This window comes from Platalea leucorodia, assembly GCF_965183815.1.
Source record: "Platalea leucorodia genome assembly, contig: HAP1_HAP1_SCAFFOLD_128, whole genome shotgun sequence".
Taxonomy (NCBI): Eukaryota; Metazoa; Chordata; class Aves; order Pelecaniformes; family Threskiornithidae; genus Platalea; species Platalea leucorodia.
Window position 1 is genome coordinate 29,832 of NW_028121409.1, and position 15,079 is coordinate 44,910.

General features: G+C 51.8%; 1 pseudogene across 1 annotated transcript; it reads right to left on the reverse strand.

Annotated features, from left to right (window-relative positions):
* Positions 1-6,563: 6,563 nt before the first annotated feature.
* LOC309603570 (olfactory receptor 14A16-like) lies at positions 6,564-7,477 on the reverse strand (annotated as a pseudogene). Its single transcript has one exon. The product of its transcript is annotated as an olfactory receptor 14A16-like (transcript).
* Between the last annotated feature and the right edge of the window lie 7,602 nt (positions 7,478-15,079).

The window sequence follows — 15,079 nt, forward strand, 5'->3', positions numbered from 1 at the left end:
AGTTGCTTGGATGTATGGAGCTCCTTGCTGGGAAAGTCAACAGGTTGGGTGAGCCCTTGTGGGTGAGGCTTGGAGGAGAGGCCAGTTAGGGCGACATCGTGATGGGAGATAAGGAACTGGTGATCAAGGGGAGGAGGTAGACAAGCTCTTACTTAAGCAACTCCAGGAGGTCTCCAGGTCAGTGACATGGGGCTCTTTCTGGGGACTTTAATGACCCTGACATTCATTGGAGGGGGAACACAGCACTGTGAAAACAGACCAATAGGTTTCTGGAGGGTGTTGGAGCAATTTCTCTGCAAAGCCCCCAGCTGGACCAACAGAGATGATGCTCACCTGGATCAGGTCCTTGCAAACCATGAAGAGTGGTCAGGGATGTGAAAACACGGTCATCCTTGACTGTAGAGGCCATGAAATAGGGGGGGGTCCCAGCTCTTGACCAGCCTGAGGAGGGAGAGGAGCAGAGTGCAGGTGTCAGACCTGAGAGGGGAAGACTTTGGCCTGTTCAGGGGGCTTTTAGTGGGGATCCTGTGGGCAGCAGTGAAGGGCAGCACAACTCAGTACAGCTTGTCTTTAACAAGAGAATCACCCACAAAGGGCAGCAGTGAGTACATAGCTGACAAGACCAGCTTGGGTGAAGAGGGAACTCATGAGGAAGCTCCATAGGTAATGGAAGCAGAGAGGAGGAGGGTGCAGAGACTCACTTCAGATGGAGGCATTTAGAAATAGGAGTGCCTTTTTTTTTTTTTTTTTTTTAAGAACAATTTTGGAAACCAGGGTGGGTTGAGTTACAGGAGCAGAGATGCCTGGTGTCACCCTCCATCTGCAGTTTCCATTGGAGGGTCCAGGTCTTCCACGGTCCCTTGTGGTCACTCCCAGTCCCAGGTGAGTGTATCAGGCACACCAGGACCTCCTGAAGTGGCACTGGAGGCTTCTGGTCAGGAACTGAGCTTGGCCTGCAAAGATGAGGACATTTTCTCAACATTTATGTAGTATGGGAACATTTTCATCAGCTGAAATGTTTGAATACTTTTCAGAGAGAGAGAATACTTTCAGAGAGAGAGAATACTTTCTGTGCGAAGGAGTTGCTTGGATGTATGGAGCTCCTTGCTGGGAAAGTCAACAGGTTGGGTGAGCCCTTGTGGGTGAGGCTTGGAGGAGAGGCCAGTTAGGGCGACATCGTGATGGGAGATAAGGAACTGGTGATCAAGGGGAGGAGGTAGACAAGCTCTTACTTAAGCAACTCAAGGAGGTCTCCAGGTCAGTGACATGGGGCTCTTTCTGGGGACTTTAATGACCCTGACATTCATTGGAGGGGGAACACAGCACTGTGAAAACAGACCCATAGGCTTCTGGAGGGTGTTGGAGCAATTTCTTTGCAAAGCCACCAGCTGGACCAACAGAGATGATGCTCACCTGGATCAGGTCCTTGCAAACCATGAAGAGTCAGGAACTGAGCTTGGCCTGCAAAGATGAGGACATTTTCTCAACATTTATGTAGTATGGGAACATTTTCATCAGCTGAAATGTTTGAATGCTTTTCACAGAGAGAGAATGTTTTCCTGTGCTGCCATCATGAAACTCTCCAGGATGTGTACTGCTCTCGGGAGAAGAAACCTTGATCTTCCCGACACTTGCTTGACCACTGCTCTCTCCAGTATGGAGTGTACTGAATCTCACTAATCTTCTAGGTATTCCCACATGTCCTGATTCAACTGACCATTTCTCAAGTCATCTTCTCCAGCAGACTGTCTGCACAGATGCCTTTTTGAGTGTCCATCTGGTTTTCCTCCTGCCATTACTCTCCATTCCCTCAGACCCCTCCCAAATACCCAGGTGCTGCTTGGAGCTTCAGGCAGTTGAAAGCTTTCTGTTCCTGTCTCCTGACTGTCTCTGTAGCCAACGCCTTCATTGCCTTTCTCTCTGCCCTTTCCTACTAATCTCACTGCAGATTTTCCCCTCAAAAGTACAAGTGGGATTTCGTGGAGGCAACTTGGACTTCATAGACAGCTGAGGAATGTTTTTTATTCTTCACTGAACCACTCTTCCTTTTTTTGTTTTTGTTCTTGTTAACTAAGAGAAATGCTGTGTCTCTGTGCAGCCACTTCTCCAAGGAAAGCAGAAGGAAATGGAGGCTGAGACATTCAGCTCCAGCCTGAGTGGGAAAAGCTTCCATTTGAACATGAGTGATGTGAGTTTCAGGTGACCAGTGAGAGAAATGGCAGGTTGGGGGGGGGGGGGGGGGGATGATGAAGAGTGTCTCTAGGGTGTCTGACAGAAAGGGTCTTGCTTTTCCCGCATGTTCTTACTTCATCATGAGACCCTTTGGATCAATATGACTTGGAGATTGTCTATATTGTTTATTCTGTAAGCAGAAAAATAATGAAAATGCACAAATCTTTTTAAAATGTTATTTGTTTTTGACATCTTCTCATTTAGACTATACTCCTGAACTCTCCCTAGTGAACCACACAAGAAGCGAGGCATTAAAGAAAACTGCAGAGCGCCATGGCATGTTAGGGTACCTGCATTTCCATGAGCCCTCTGCTGCCAAGTTCCTGAACTGCAGCTACTGAAAGGAGATTGAACAAGCTGCTGCAGAAGCCTTTAAAATGTGATTAAAATCTCCAGGACTCTGAAGGTGTCAGTGGGCGCCCTGAGGGCCATCACAGATGAAGCCATGAAGGGAAGCACGGGTGGAGGTACCCCTCCCTGGGGGCTGCCTTAAACAGGCAAGAGGTCAGCACTGGTTCCAGGTGACCAAGGCAATGTGCAGGTGGCTCTGCTGCCACGTCAGCCCTTGATGGGTTTCATCCAGAAGGATGGGCAAGCTCTGATCCCTGGCACCTGGGAAGGGAGATCCTTTTCCTCCTGCATTGCTCAGGGCTCTTCATGGAGCAGTGTGATGTGGGGGTGTGCGATGACGAGTGCAGGACAACCCCAGGACTGCCTGGACTCTGTGGGGGGATGAGGAGGCACCAAGGCCATGGGGCTGCAAGGAAATGGTGTCCCCTCGTGGCTCTTGGTGGCAGTGACAATATTGATAGCTGAGAGGAGAGAGATCTTGGTTGTGTTGGGCAAGCCCCAGCCCCACCAAGCCCTCAGCTGTCCCCATCACAGGTTCTCCCATACTGTCCCATGCCTGCAGCAGTTCTGCAGACTTCGGCCACCCCTCAGATTCCCCACCTTACTCTGAACCCAGGATCTCCCAGGCTTTACAAATGTCTTTTTGTCCTCCCTGCCTTTTGCTTCTAACACAAAGCTGTGGTTTTCTGGGGATTTGCCAAAGCTGTGAATCCCCAAGCGACACATCCAGCTGCTTTCAAAGCTAATGCTCCTCAGTCACCTATGATATCCCAGCACCGTACTTACTTACCATAGAATCATAGAAAGAATCATAGAATCACAGAATGGTTTGGGTTGGAAGGGACCTCTAAAGGCCATCTAGTCCAACTCCCCCTGCAGTGAGCAAGGCCATCTTCAATTAGATCAGGTTGCTCAGAGCCCCGTCCAACCTGACCTTGAATGGGTGGGGCGTCTACCACCTCTCTGGGCAACCTGTGCCAGTGTTTCACTGCCCTCATCATAAAAAAGTTCTTATATCTAATCTCAATCTCCCCTCTTTTAGTTTGAAACCATTACCCCTTGTCCTATCACTACAGGCCCTGCTAAAAAGTCTGTCCCCATCTTGCTTCTAAGCCCCCTTTAATTACTGAAAGGCACCAATAAGGCCTTCCCAGAGCCTTCACTTCTCCAGGCTGAACAACCCCAGCTCTCTCAGCCTTTCCTCATAGCAGAGGTGTTCCATCCCTCTGATCATTTTTGTGGCCCTCCCTGGACCAGCTCCAACAGGTCCATGTCTATCCTGTACGGAGTGCTCTGGAGAAAAATTAGAAAAAGCATACTTTTTTCACTGATTTCCCAGGAGAAAACATTGCTTGGGGGGGTATTATGAATGTGCATAAATACCTGATGGGAAGGAATGAAGACAAGGGAGCCAAACTCTTCTCAGTAGTCCCCACTGACAAGACAAAGGGTGATGGACACAGATAAAAACACATGATATTCCATCTGAACTCAAGAAAACACTTTTTCACTGTGAGGGTGGTCAAACACTGGAACAGGTTGCCCAGAGAGGCTGAGGAGCCTCCATCCATGGAGGTATTCCAGACCCTCCTAGACAAGGTCCTCAGCAACCTGCTCTAGCTGACCGTGTCTCAGCTGGGGAGTTGCACTTGATAAACTCCAGAGGTCCTTTCCAATCTCAACATCTCTGTCATTCTGTGAGTGTGAAGGAGAAAAGTAAGATGGAAAGAAATGAACAGCACATAGCCTTAACGGCAAACACAGTGGGATCCTGTGGAGAGGGCCCACACTGGAGCAGGGGAGAAGTGTGAGGAGGAAGGAGTGGCAGAGATGTTCTGTGCTGACTGTGAGCCCCATTCACCATCCCCCCAGCTCCTCTTGGGGTTGGGGTGGGTAGAAGAATTGGGAGCAATGGAGTAATTTGAGCCTGGGAAGAAGGACTGGGGTGGGGAAATGGTCTTGAATTTTTTTGCTATGCTTTCTCTCTATCCGAATGTCTTCTAATTGGCAATAAATTCAACTGATCTTCCCCAAGTCAAGTCTTCTTTGCCTATGACAGTAATGAGTAAGTGATCTCCCTGTCTTTATCTTGACGCATGAGCTAGTCCACCTTATCTCCTGCCTTTGTCCTTTTGAGCTGGGGGTGTGAGTGAGCAGCTGGGTGGGTGTCTGGCTGCTGGCCAAGGCTAACCCACTACAGGACCAGCACAGCAGGACTGCTGTGTCCAGCCTGGGGCTCAGCAGCACAGGGAAGATCCTGACAGACTGAAGCAAGTCCTGCAGAGGCCGAAAGGATGGTTGGGGCCTGGAGCATCTTATGGACAAGGAGAGGCTGAGAGAGCTGGGTTTATCAGAAATAGCTGCATTTTTGAGAAATCCCTCAGAGCCAAACACCGGAGCCAGTACCCAGGCCAGCTGGGGAGGTCTCAGTCAATGGAGATTTTCAAAATTGGTTGAGACAAGCACCTGATTGGGCTGGAGCTGTCTGAGAAGAGGCTTGGCTGAGAGACGAGCTGTGGCAAGAGCTGTGGGACTTGGTGTGTAATGAGTGTCAGGAGGAAACGAGTTTCATTTTGATTAATAATGGCAGTGGAGTTGGGTATGACTGAGCCCCACAGGATGATGGGGGTGACCATGCAGCAAAGGTCCTTCCTCAGGGCTGGGGTGTATGGCCAGAGATGGAAATGGTTGGTGTGTGGGACTGGTCTGGGACAATTTCCTGGGGCAGTTTCCCCAGGGTGTCCTGGAAACATGGCGCAGACCAGGCCCCTCTCTTCTGCACCTTTGGTGTCTTGCTTCCTTCACCACGACACCTGACTCTGCACTGGCAGTGCTGGCTGCCCCTGCCCTGCACACTCACACATCTTAGCTCTACACTGGCATTTCTCTCTCCCGGGCTCTTTCCAGCCCAGTCCAGCCCCTCCCCACCTCTCCCCACCTCCCCTGCCCTCTCCCCAGCCCAGCCCAGCCCAGCAGAGCAGCCCAGCCTGGGCTGGCTCCATGGCACTGCCCAGCGCAGGCTGCTGCAGAGCTCTGGGCACTCACCCCACAGCCCCAGCCCCTCTGAAGGCCACAGCAGCTGCTGGGGGGCAGACAGCGGGGTTCAGGCTCCCCATCAGCCCCAGAGCTGGTGCTGGCCACAAGGCCATGGGGAAACAGAGGCTAGGCACTCTCTGGCTCTCCTGAACTCATCTTGTAGGTGATCCCCAAGCCCCACTTAATTTTCCCCCTCCTCTACTGCCACCAGCCCCACTCCCCAGGACAGCACCAGACTCCTGGCCCTGGGGGCCCTCAGGCATCTCCTGCAGCTCTCCACTCTCCCTTCCCTGTGCCTGCTGAGTCCCCACTGACTCCCATGGCACTGCAGAGTCCTTCTTCCTGGATACATTACTTTAGTGCTTTACTTTTGTAGGACTTCACCACTGGGGGTATTTCACCTTCTGAGTCTCCATTCATTCCAACCCCAGGGCACATCATGAGTCCCCATCGTCTCCTCACCCCTCCAAATACATTTCCAGAGAGTCTAGTACCTGCCATCAGTCTTGTCAAACAGGAAGGAAACTGAGGAAATAATGGGGAGATGATGGACCATCTCCACTGCTCAAGAAGAGAGCCTTTAAAAGCAGAACTTTTAATCCAGTGGAACCCAGTGTTACCTTGAGATTAAACGCAAAACCACTGAGAACAAAAGGAGAAGAGAAATTTTAAAAGACCAAGTCCTTGGGCATTTTCAAAGAAGCAACTTTGGAAGAAGAACCGAGGAACTGTACTCAGGAGATCCCCATTTATTGAAGAGCTGCAATTTGACAGGCCACATGTGACACCATGTTGTGCAAGGGTCAGACACAACAGGATCAAACGTCCACAGGAGTATGAACCCAGCAAATTATCTCTAAGTAGAATTATCACAAGAGAAAAAGCAGACTTGTGGACTGAGACAAACCCTGGGAAATGTGCAGACGAAGAGAGGCAGGTTATTGTCAGTGAAACGCCGTCCATCGGATCAATTTCCATAGGGCATCCTTGAGCTCCTGGTTCCTCATGCTGTAGATGAGGGGGTTCACTGCTGGAGGCACCACCGAGTACAGCACTGCCACCACTAGATCCAAGGATGGGGAGGAGATGGAGGGGGGCTTCAGGTAGGCAAACGTGCCAGTGCTGAGGAAGAGGGAGACTACAGCCAGGTGAGGGAGGCACATGGAGCTTTGTGGCGTCCCTGCTCAGAGGGGATCCTCAGCACGGCCCTCAAGATCTGCACATAGGACAGCACAATGAAAACAAAACAAACAAAGGCCACAGAGACACTAACTGCAAGAAGCCCTACCTCCACGAGGTAAGAGTGCGAGCAGGAGAGGTTGAGGATGTGGGGGATTTCACAGAAGAACTGCTCCACAGCATTGCCTTGGCAGAAGGGTAGTGAAAATGTATTGGCTGTCTGCAGAACAGCATTGAGAAACCCAGTGCCCCAGGCAGCTGCTGCCATGTGGACACAAGCTCTGCTGCCCAGGAGGGTCCCGTAATGCAGGGGTTTGCAGATGGCAATGTAGCGGTCGTAAGCCATGATGGTGAGAAGAAAATACTCGGCTGATATGAAAAATACGAACACAAAGACTTGAGCAGCACAACCAAAGAAGCAGATGTCTCTGTTGTCCAAGAGGGAATTGGCCATGGCTTTGGGGAGAGTGGTGGAGATGGAGCCCAGATCAAGAACAGAGAGGTTGAGAAGGAAGAAGTACATGGGGGTGTGGAGGTGCTGGTCGCAGGCTACGACTGTGATGATGAGGCCGTTGCCCAGGAGTGCAAGCAGGTAGATGCCCAGGAAGAGCCAGAAGTGCTCCCGTGTGCCTGCGAATGCCAGGAGGAGGAACTCAGTGATGGAGCTGATGTTGGACATATCCTTCCTCTGTGCATTGGATACTGTCTTAGGAGGAAAATGGAATGGGAAGTTAGGGGAGCCTTCTCTGTGCAAAATCAAAGCCATTTTCCCTGGACTCTCTCCCTGCTACATGCACCCACCCTTTTCCTTTTCTAGGAGACCTTCCTTCAGCTCTGTGCCTGGAGCTCAGGTTGGTGCTGGCTGAGTGTGCCATGAGGAGCAGGGGCTCTTCCCGCTGGCTGCCGAGGAGTCAGCCCTGCTCTGCAGGAAACAGTTCATGAGAACGGTGGGTGCAGGGTCCAGTGCTGGTGTTTGACTTTGTCAGATGAAACTGTTCCCAGCACAGAAGGGCCTGTCAGCATCTGCGCTCCCAGTGCTAAGGCACGGGGATGGCAGAAGGCAGTTGGAGAGGTTAGTTTTACAGCTTCCCTCCATCTCCAATGGGGAGTGTGTTTGGATGTCAGAAAGCCTCAGCATTTCTGCTGTACTCAGGGAGAAGAGAGGGAGTCCTGAAAGGCAAGAGGAGTGCCTGTGGCTTAGTGCAGAGTGAGGAGAGCCGGTCTTTTTCTCCATCTTGTTCCCAGCTGCCCTGGGCTTGCATCTTTCTGGGCTGGAGGGCGATTACACTCCCACATTATCCTGAAAAGCCACCAGGCACTGCTGAGAGCAGAGGGATCCACTGCAGACCACTAAATGTCTCACACTTTCTCAAGGTCTCAACACCCCACATTTAGCCCAGGACACACATGGCTCTTTTCAGAAACCCAACAGTATTTTCTCTGTTGTAGCACCTCTGCACTTCTCCATGGGGCCTTCAGTTAGCATAAAGGTGCTATAGGGCAGGTTTGCATCCTGGAAGGCAGCTCACTACTTGGAAGGAGACCCCAAGGAGGTAGCCAGCTGTGCTAATGATGGCATCCGGTTAAGGGAGGGTGAGCTCATTCCCAAGCCTCGCAGACTGCATTGCCCAGAGCGTCACAGGTTAGAGGAAAGCTGGGACACCTCATTGCCATAAACACACCCAAATGGGAGGACCCACAAGATCAGTACCTGACTCTGCAGCTGAATCTCCCATTCCCAGAGAGCCTGACATCAACACCAAGAGCAGCTGAGGGAGGCAAGGAGAGAGACAGGGGGCACTCAGGAAAGCCTTTTGCTTACCCAGCGCTGCGCACCACCTCCCGGACGGTGACACTGCAGGGTAGTCACCCTCAGCCCCTGGTCAGGGGGAAAGGGGCACATGGCAGGAGAGATGCACTTTGTCTCTCCTGCTGGCAGATGGACGAGGAGGTGACCAACACCCTAGACCCCACACGCTGGCTGGGGGCTTTGCTAGGCGGGAGAGGAGACAAGAGGGGTGTTGCTCAGGGAAGGCATCGGCGCTGCAGGGGTGGCCGGGAGGTGCCCATATCTCCCCTGCAACAGGGTTTCCCTTAGCATTTCCCTCCCTCCCTGCCCTTGTCTCTACTGCCTGGAGCTGTCCCAGCCGGGAGCTGTTTCTCTGGCCCCGCGTCTCTTCCCTGCCAGTGCTCACAGACCCCAGCCCTGTCCCTGTGTGCGCAGCGCTGCACTGCACGGCTCTGTGTGTGCAGGTGTTAAAGAACAGGTCACGCAAACCCTGATGAACCTGGAAAGGTGATGCTGGTGTTATCTGTGGGCTGGTGGGGGTGAAGGCACTTGCTGAAGTTCCTAGTAAACCTCAGCTTAGGAGTCTCAGCCCTTTCTCTAATGCACACAACTGTGTTTCCATTCCCATCAAGCCGAGCCAGAGAAAAGTGGAAGCACAAATCGAGGAAAGCACAGACTGAAGCAGGAAAGCCCTGCCCTGAATGGACTCATGAAAAGTTCCCTCAGGAATTACTTGAGCACGAGCTCAATCTGTGAGCTGCACTGTCCCATGCAGCAACCTCTCAACATCATAAGGACCCTGCCCTGCCCTGCCCTGCCAGCGGTCCCTCCTTCCACCCACAGCTTCTTCTCATAGAGCTGTGCGGAGCTCCCTGGGAGGGCTGAGTGCTGACCCTGGCAGGCAGCAGATTCCCTGCCCCAGCACACAGCCCCCTGGGGTGCAGGGACCCTGCTCTGAAGGACAGCCCTGGGCACCCCTGGCTGCACACCCACCTTCACACCCCTGCAGCCATCCCTTGGGAGAAGGCAGCTGTCATGCCCTGTGCCTCTGATGGTGCAGCAGGGAGTCCCTGCTCTGGAGCATGTCCTCCTCCTCTATACTAGAGAAACTGTGAAAGTCCTCCTGAAAGATGCCATAGGCTGTGGGATGTGCCAGCTTCTGGAGATTCCTCCAGGAACACCAGCTACATTGTCCTGCAGCCAGAGACTTACCATGTAGAGGGCTGTGAAGGTCTCTCCCCCAGAGAGCTCTCAGATCAAAGCCTTCCCACTCCAGGCTGCCTTTAACCTCTCTCTGCCTGGCTTCTCTCCCCTCGCTGCCTGCAGGCAGTGCCCTCAGCCCTGCTGCGCTTTGCAGAGGAGCTGCTCCTGGGCAGAGCTGTCTCTCTGCAGTGCTGCCCACTTTCCATGAGCTGCCTCCATCCCAGGAGCCCAGCCCAGCTCAGCAGCAGAGGCCCAGCCCAAGGCACCACTTTCTCTGCCCCTCTGGGCTCCCTCCAGGTGTCCCTGGGGCTGCAGGGGAACCTGCTGTGAAACAGGCTGAAGGCATCACTCATGTTCCCTCCCTCAACTTCTCCCCTGCAGTGTCATTACTCCTATTAGAAAAGTAATTGGGCATGAGAATTACTTTTTTTGTCCCATCCTTAGACAGGACACCCAGGAAGGTGACAGGGAAGGATCTAATTTCTCCAAGCTGGGAGGATGTGTTCTGTTCAGTGAATTGAGGCATTTCATCCTGGGTCCTTAGACCTGGGGCTAGAAAGACATGCAGCTCTCTTTTGCCCACGCCATATCTCTGCTTTTGCACACACAGGGTCTTGGACACTTGGTACCAGGGTTTCTTATGGCAAATATGAGCTGGCCTCGTTCCACAGTAGTGTTGCTTCAGTCCAAATGCGTGCCCGTGCCGTCAACCAGGGGCACAGACAGGATGAGTGGGAGCCGTTAATGTTAGAGACAGAGCTGTGATACTGATGGAATAAACTGCCAAGGTGCGGTGCCCCAGATTGTGTTCACTTGGATCCCATTTCTGGGTGTCTGAAAGAGAAGGGGACTGGATTTACCCAGGGTAGGTTATTCCTCGCCATCTTCTTTGCTTTCTGTGATGAAAGGACAGGATTGCTGGATGCAGGGAGAGCAGAGATGGTCTTTTACCTGGAAGTCATCAAGGCTTTCAGCATCATCCCTCCAGAAATTTCTTGTGTCCATGTTAGGACAGTACGGGCTGCCTGGGTGGATAAGTCGTTGAGTGAAAACCCAGCTGGAGAGTAGTTGGGCTTGGAGGAGTGTGGTACATGCGTGGTGCTCTGCCTGGAGCCATCTAGCTAGTAGGGTCCTGCAGGGGTCTAGCTTGCAACCTGCCCTGTTTCACACCTTTTGAGTGACCTGGAGGATAGGAGAGAGTACATTTTGATAACATTTGTGGAAGACATCCCAGTGAGGAGAGCAGGGCAGGGCTGGAGGGCAGGGCTGCCATCCCAAAGGATATATATACCTCATGATATCCAGTAAAGATTCCACCAAAGTCCTGCTCCTGAAATGGATGCTAGCTGTGAAATGTCCTAGGACAGGGACTGGCTAGGCGGGTAGCAGCTCCACAGGAATGGGTCTGGTGGTCTTTGGGTTCCATTAAGCAAAAGATGAGCCATCAGCAAAGATGGCCAACAACAGCCTGGGCTGTGTGAGCAGGAGCACAGCCAGGGCAAGTGATTCTCTCCCTCTGCTCAGCACTTCTGGAACCACATCCAGGATACTTGCCCAGGTTTTGTCTCCCTGCAATGCCAGAGAGACGTTGGCAAGCTGGAGGGCCACAAAATTTCAGTGGAGGACCACAGAGATGGTCAAGGCTGGAGCACTGGTCCTGTTAGGAGAGGCTGAGGGAGCTGGGCTTGTTCACCCTGGAGAATGGAGGGCTTTGTGGGGAGGATGGAAGACATTTGCATTGCCTACGGTGAGGTTCCCAAGAAGACACCGTGGTGCAAGGCAGGAGCACAGGAGACAATGAGCTGGAACATGAGAGGGTCAGGCTCAATATAGGGAGAAGGTTTTGCAAGGTGAGGACAGCCAGACATGGGAAGCCACTTCCCAGAGAGTGTGCACTGCCTCCATCCCTGGAAGTTTCTCAGACCCATCTGGATAAAACCATGAGCAACCTGGTGTGACCCTGCTTTGAGGAGGACGTTTTCTACAGATATCTAGCAAGGTCCCTTCCAGCCTGAATGACACTCTCATTCCTCACCTCTCCGTGTCCTCAACATGAGGGAAAGCCCTCAGGTTCCCTCTCACTGTGGAAATAATTCACATCAGGTACAAGGCAGCAGCACAGCCACCCCAAACACTCCCGATGACAGCCCTGGCCTCATCTTTAAGTTACTGCTTCCCTTTTTCCCTCCTCTCAAATTCTTCACTGTTCTCATTCTCACACCTTCCAAAAAGGCCAGCCTGCCCTGGCTGGCTGGGATGGAGTTCATTGTCTTCATAGCAGCCCGGAGGGTTCCATGTTTCGGATTTGTGACCAAAACTCTTTTAGCTATTGCTGAACAGTTCTTAAACAACATAAAGGCCTTCTCTTGCTGTTTCTCACGCTGCCCTTCCAATGAGTGGGCTGGACAAGAAGTTGGGAGGGGACGCAGCCAGGACAGCTGACCTCAAATGACCAAAGGGATATTCCATTCCAGAGGGTATCACGTTCAGCAATAAAAGCCCAGGGAAAGGAACATGAAGGGGGAACATTTGTGGTTATGACATTTGTCTTTCCAAGTCACTGTTAGACGTGATGAAGGCCTGGAAGCTTTCCTGGAAATGGCTGAACATTTCCCTGCCAATGGCATGGAGGGAATGAATTCCGTCTTTGCATTGCTTGTGAATGCAGCTTTGCTTCACTTATGAACCATTCTTAATTCCAACCCATGAGTTGTTCTCACTTTTACCTTTCCAATTCTCTTCCCCAGGCTGCTGTTGGGGGAGTGAGCGAGTGACTGGGTGGCTGATTAGTTACTGGCTGGGGTCAAGCCACCACACTTGTTAATCCTTTCCACATTGGCCATGCTTGTCTTCTTTTACATCCTCCTGTGGTGTCTCTGAGATGGTTGCTGTGCCACTTTCTACCTTGGGCAGCAAATCCATGAAACAGGTCACCCCTTACATTACCTGTAGTGTCCTGCAATTGCTCACGGTGTTATCTTGTCAGAGTGTCGGGCATCTGCACACATACCATGACGTCTGAGCCACTGCCTTGCAGTGTTCCCAAAGAGAAGAGATTCAGCTGAAGCTGAGGGTCTCAACATCAGGCACTCATGGGAGCAGAATTCAATCATTGGCAGCCAGGAATGTCACCTTTATTCATTTCTTCTCCTCCCAAGACCTGAGCAAGTGATGGGGAGAAAGGAAGAAAGGAGAGGGTTCATCACTGCTTTTGCAGTCCGCACACAGCTGAATTTTGTCCTACTATCAAAGGTTTAATCCAGGTTAGTTTGGCTACCAAGCACGAATTTTTGAAAGTGTTCTGATACCGTGTGCCTCTCTTTTTAAGGAATAGAGAGTCTAGAAAAGCATCATCCATCATAAACAGCTGTCCTACAGACATCTGTGGAGAAGAGGTGAATTTTATTCATGAAGATTATTAACCAAGCAGTGCAAACCTTCAAATTATCATAAGGAGACTGAGGCACCTCCATGCTGCTATGGATGTCATAGATCCACATGACACAGGATGAGTAAGGCCACCTAATGAGTCATCTGGATGGATGGCTGGTGCTGTAAATGAAGAAAATTAAACAGTATTGGAGAGCAATGAGGAAAGCCAATGTTCTGAATCAAGAGCTTGCTGGAAAGAGCCAAAAGAAACATTGGGTATGGCTGAAAGACACCTCATGCTCTGGGGGTGATGTGCGGAGTTCGGATGGCTTCCCTGGTGGCTGATTCTCTGAACTTGAGGGGTTGTGGCAGGGGCAGGAGGCAGGTTGGTGGCAGATTCTGTTTCTTGAATGACAAAGCGGTGGTTTTCTGGAGATGTCCCAATGCATGTGAGTTCACAAAAACCATCTGGCTTCATAGATTTGCTATTTAGAAGCCTTACCTTTGTATGTAAGGAGGATGCCAATGCCAAAACCAAATCTCCTAAAGGCTTGAGAGTTGCAGGGATGGGTAGCAAAAGCAAAATGAGCTGACAGAGGCTTAGAGGGCCATGCAGATTGAGTCACACTCTGCCTGGAGGCCGGGAACAAGTGGGCACTGCAGAGGTTTGCATCTTGAATGTATGCCTCAGCCTAGCAGATGGGGATTCCCCCTGCTGGGGCTGGCTGTGGCAGTCCATCCCCATGGGTCTCAATGGTGCAGGCTCTACTTGATTACATTCCTGTAACCCAAATATGTTAGGATTAATGCAGAACGGGCTTTTCAAAATCAAGCATTTGATTCACGTTGCCTCTTTGCTTTGATATCTTCTCACTTTGCCTACACTCCTGAAATCTCTCTAGGAAGCCAGGTAAGAACTGAAGCCTAAAGGAAAATTCTGTCCAGAATTGGCTCCTTGTGGTGCTTTGTGTGGCAATGAGCCCTCTGGTGCCGAGTTCCTGAACTGCAGCTCCTGAAAGACTGAGCAAGCCTCCAGAGAAGTAAAAGCAGCACAGCTGAAGGTTTGGGAGAGTGTTAGCAGGCCCTGCTGAAGGCCATCACTGAAGAGACCATGCAGGGAATGAGCAGACAAGGTTCCTGTCCCTGGGGGCTGGTGAAGCAGGGAGTCGGAGGCACTTGGCACAGGAGGACATTTCAATGTGAAATGTTTTCAGACTGTGAAAGCCCTTGATGTGCTTCACCAAGCAGGATGGCCAAGCCCTGACCCCCATCCCCTGCAGAGGGGGATCCTTTCCCTCTTGTGATGCTCTGGGCTCTTTCTGGGGCCATTGTGATGTGGGAGTGTGTGATGCCATGCGCACGTCAGTGGTAGGACACCTGCCAGGCTCTATGGAGGGTGGGTGAGGAGGAGGCAACAAGGCGCTGGAGCTGTAAGGACCTCATGTCCTCTCATGGGTCTCAGTGGAAGAGACAGAAGCCATAGCTGAGTGGACAAGGGCCCCAGTTCTGTTGGGGTGTCAAAGCCCCACCAAGGCCCTTGGCCATGCCCACCACAGCTACACTGACCTGTGCCTGCTTCCTTGCTTCCAGCACCAAGCTCTGTGTTCCTGAGCATTTGCCCATGCCTCTGAGTTCCCCACAACCCATCCCGTTTCTTCCAAAGCCTTGCTAATGCTCCTTTATCACCCAAGAGTTCCAAGCCCCAGACATGCTAGAATCCTCTGTTTAGCTCCCCATCCCAGCACTCAGCTGCCCATCGTCCTTCTGCTGCTGCCTCCAAATCAAGACTCAACCTATTTCACTTCAGCATGACAGCCCCTGACATGTCAAGTCTTCTTCCTGCCTTCAATGCACTCACGGCTGCACCTGCACTGCTGCCTCCCTGCATGCCCATGTGTCTCACCAACCTTTCCTCTT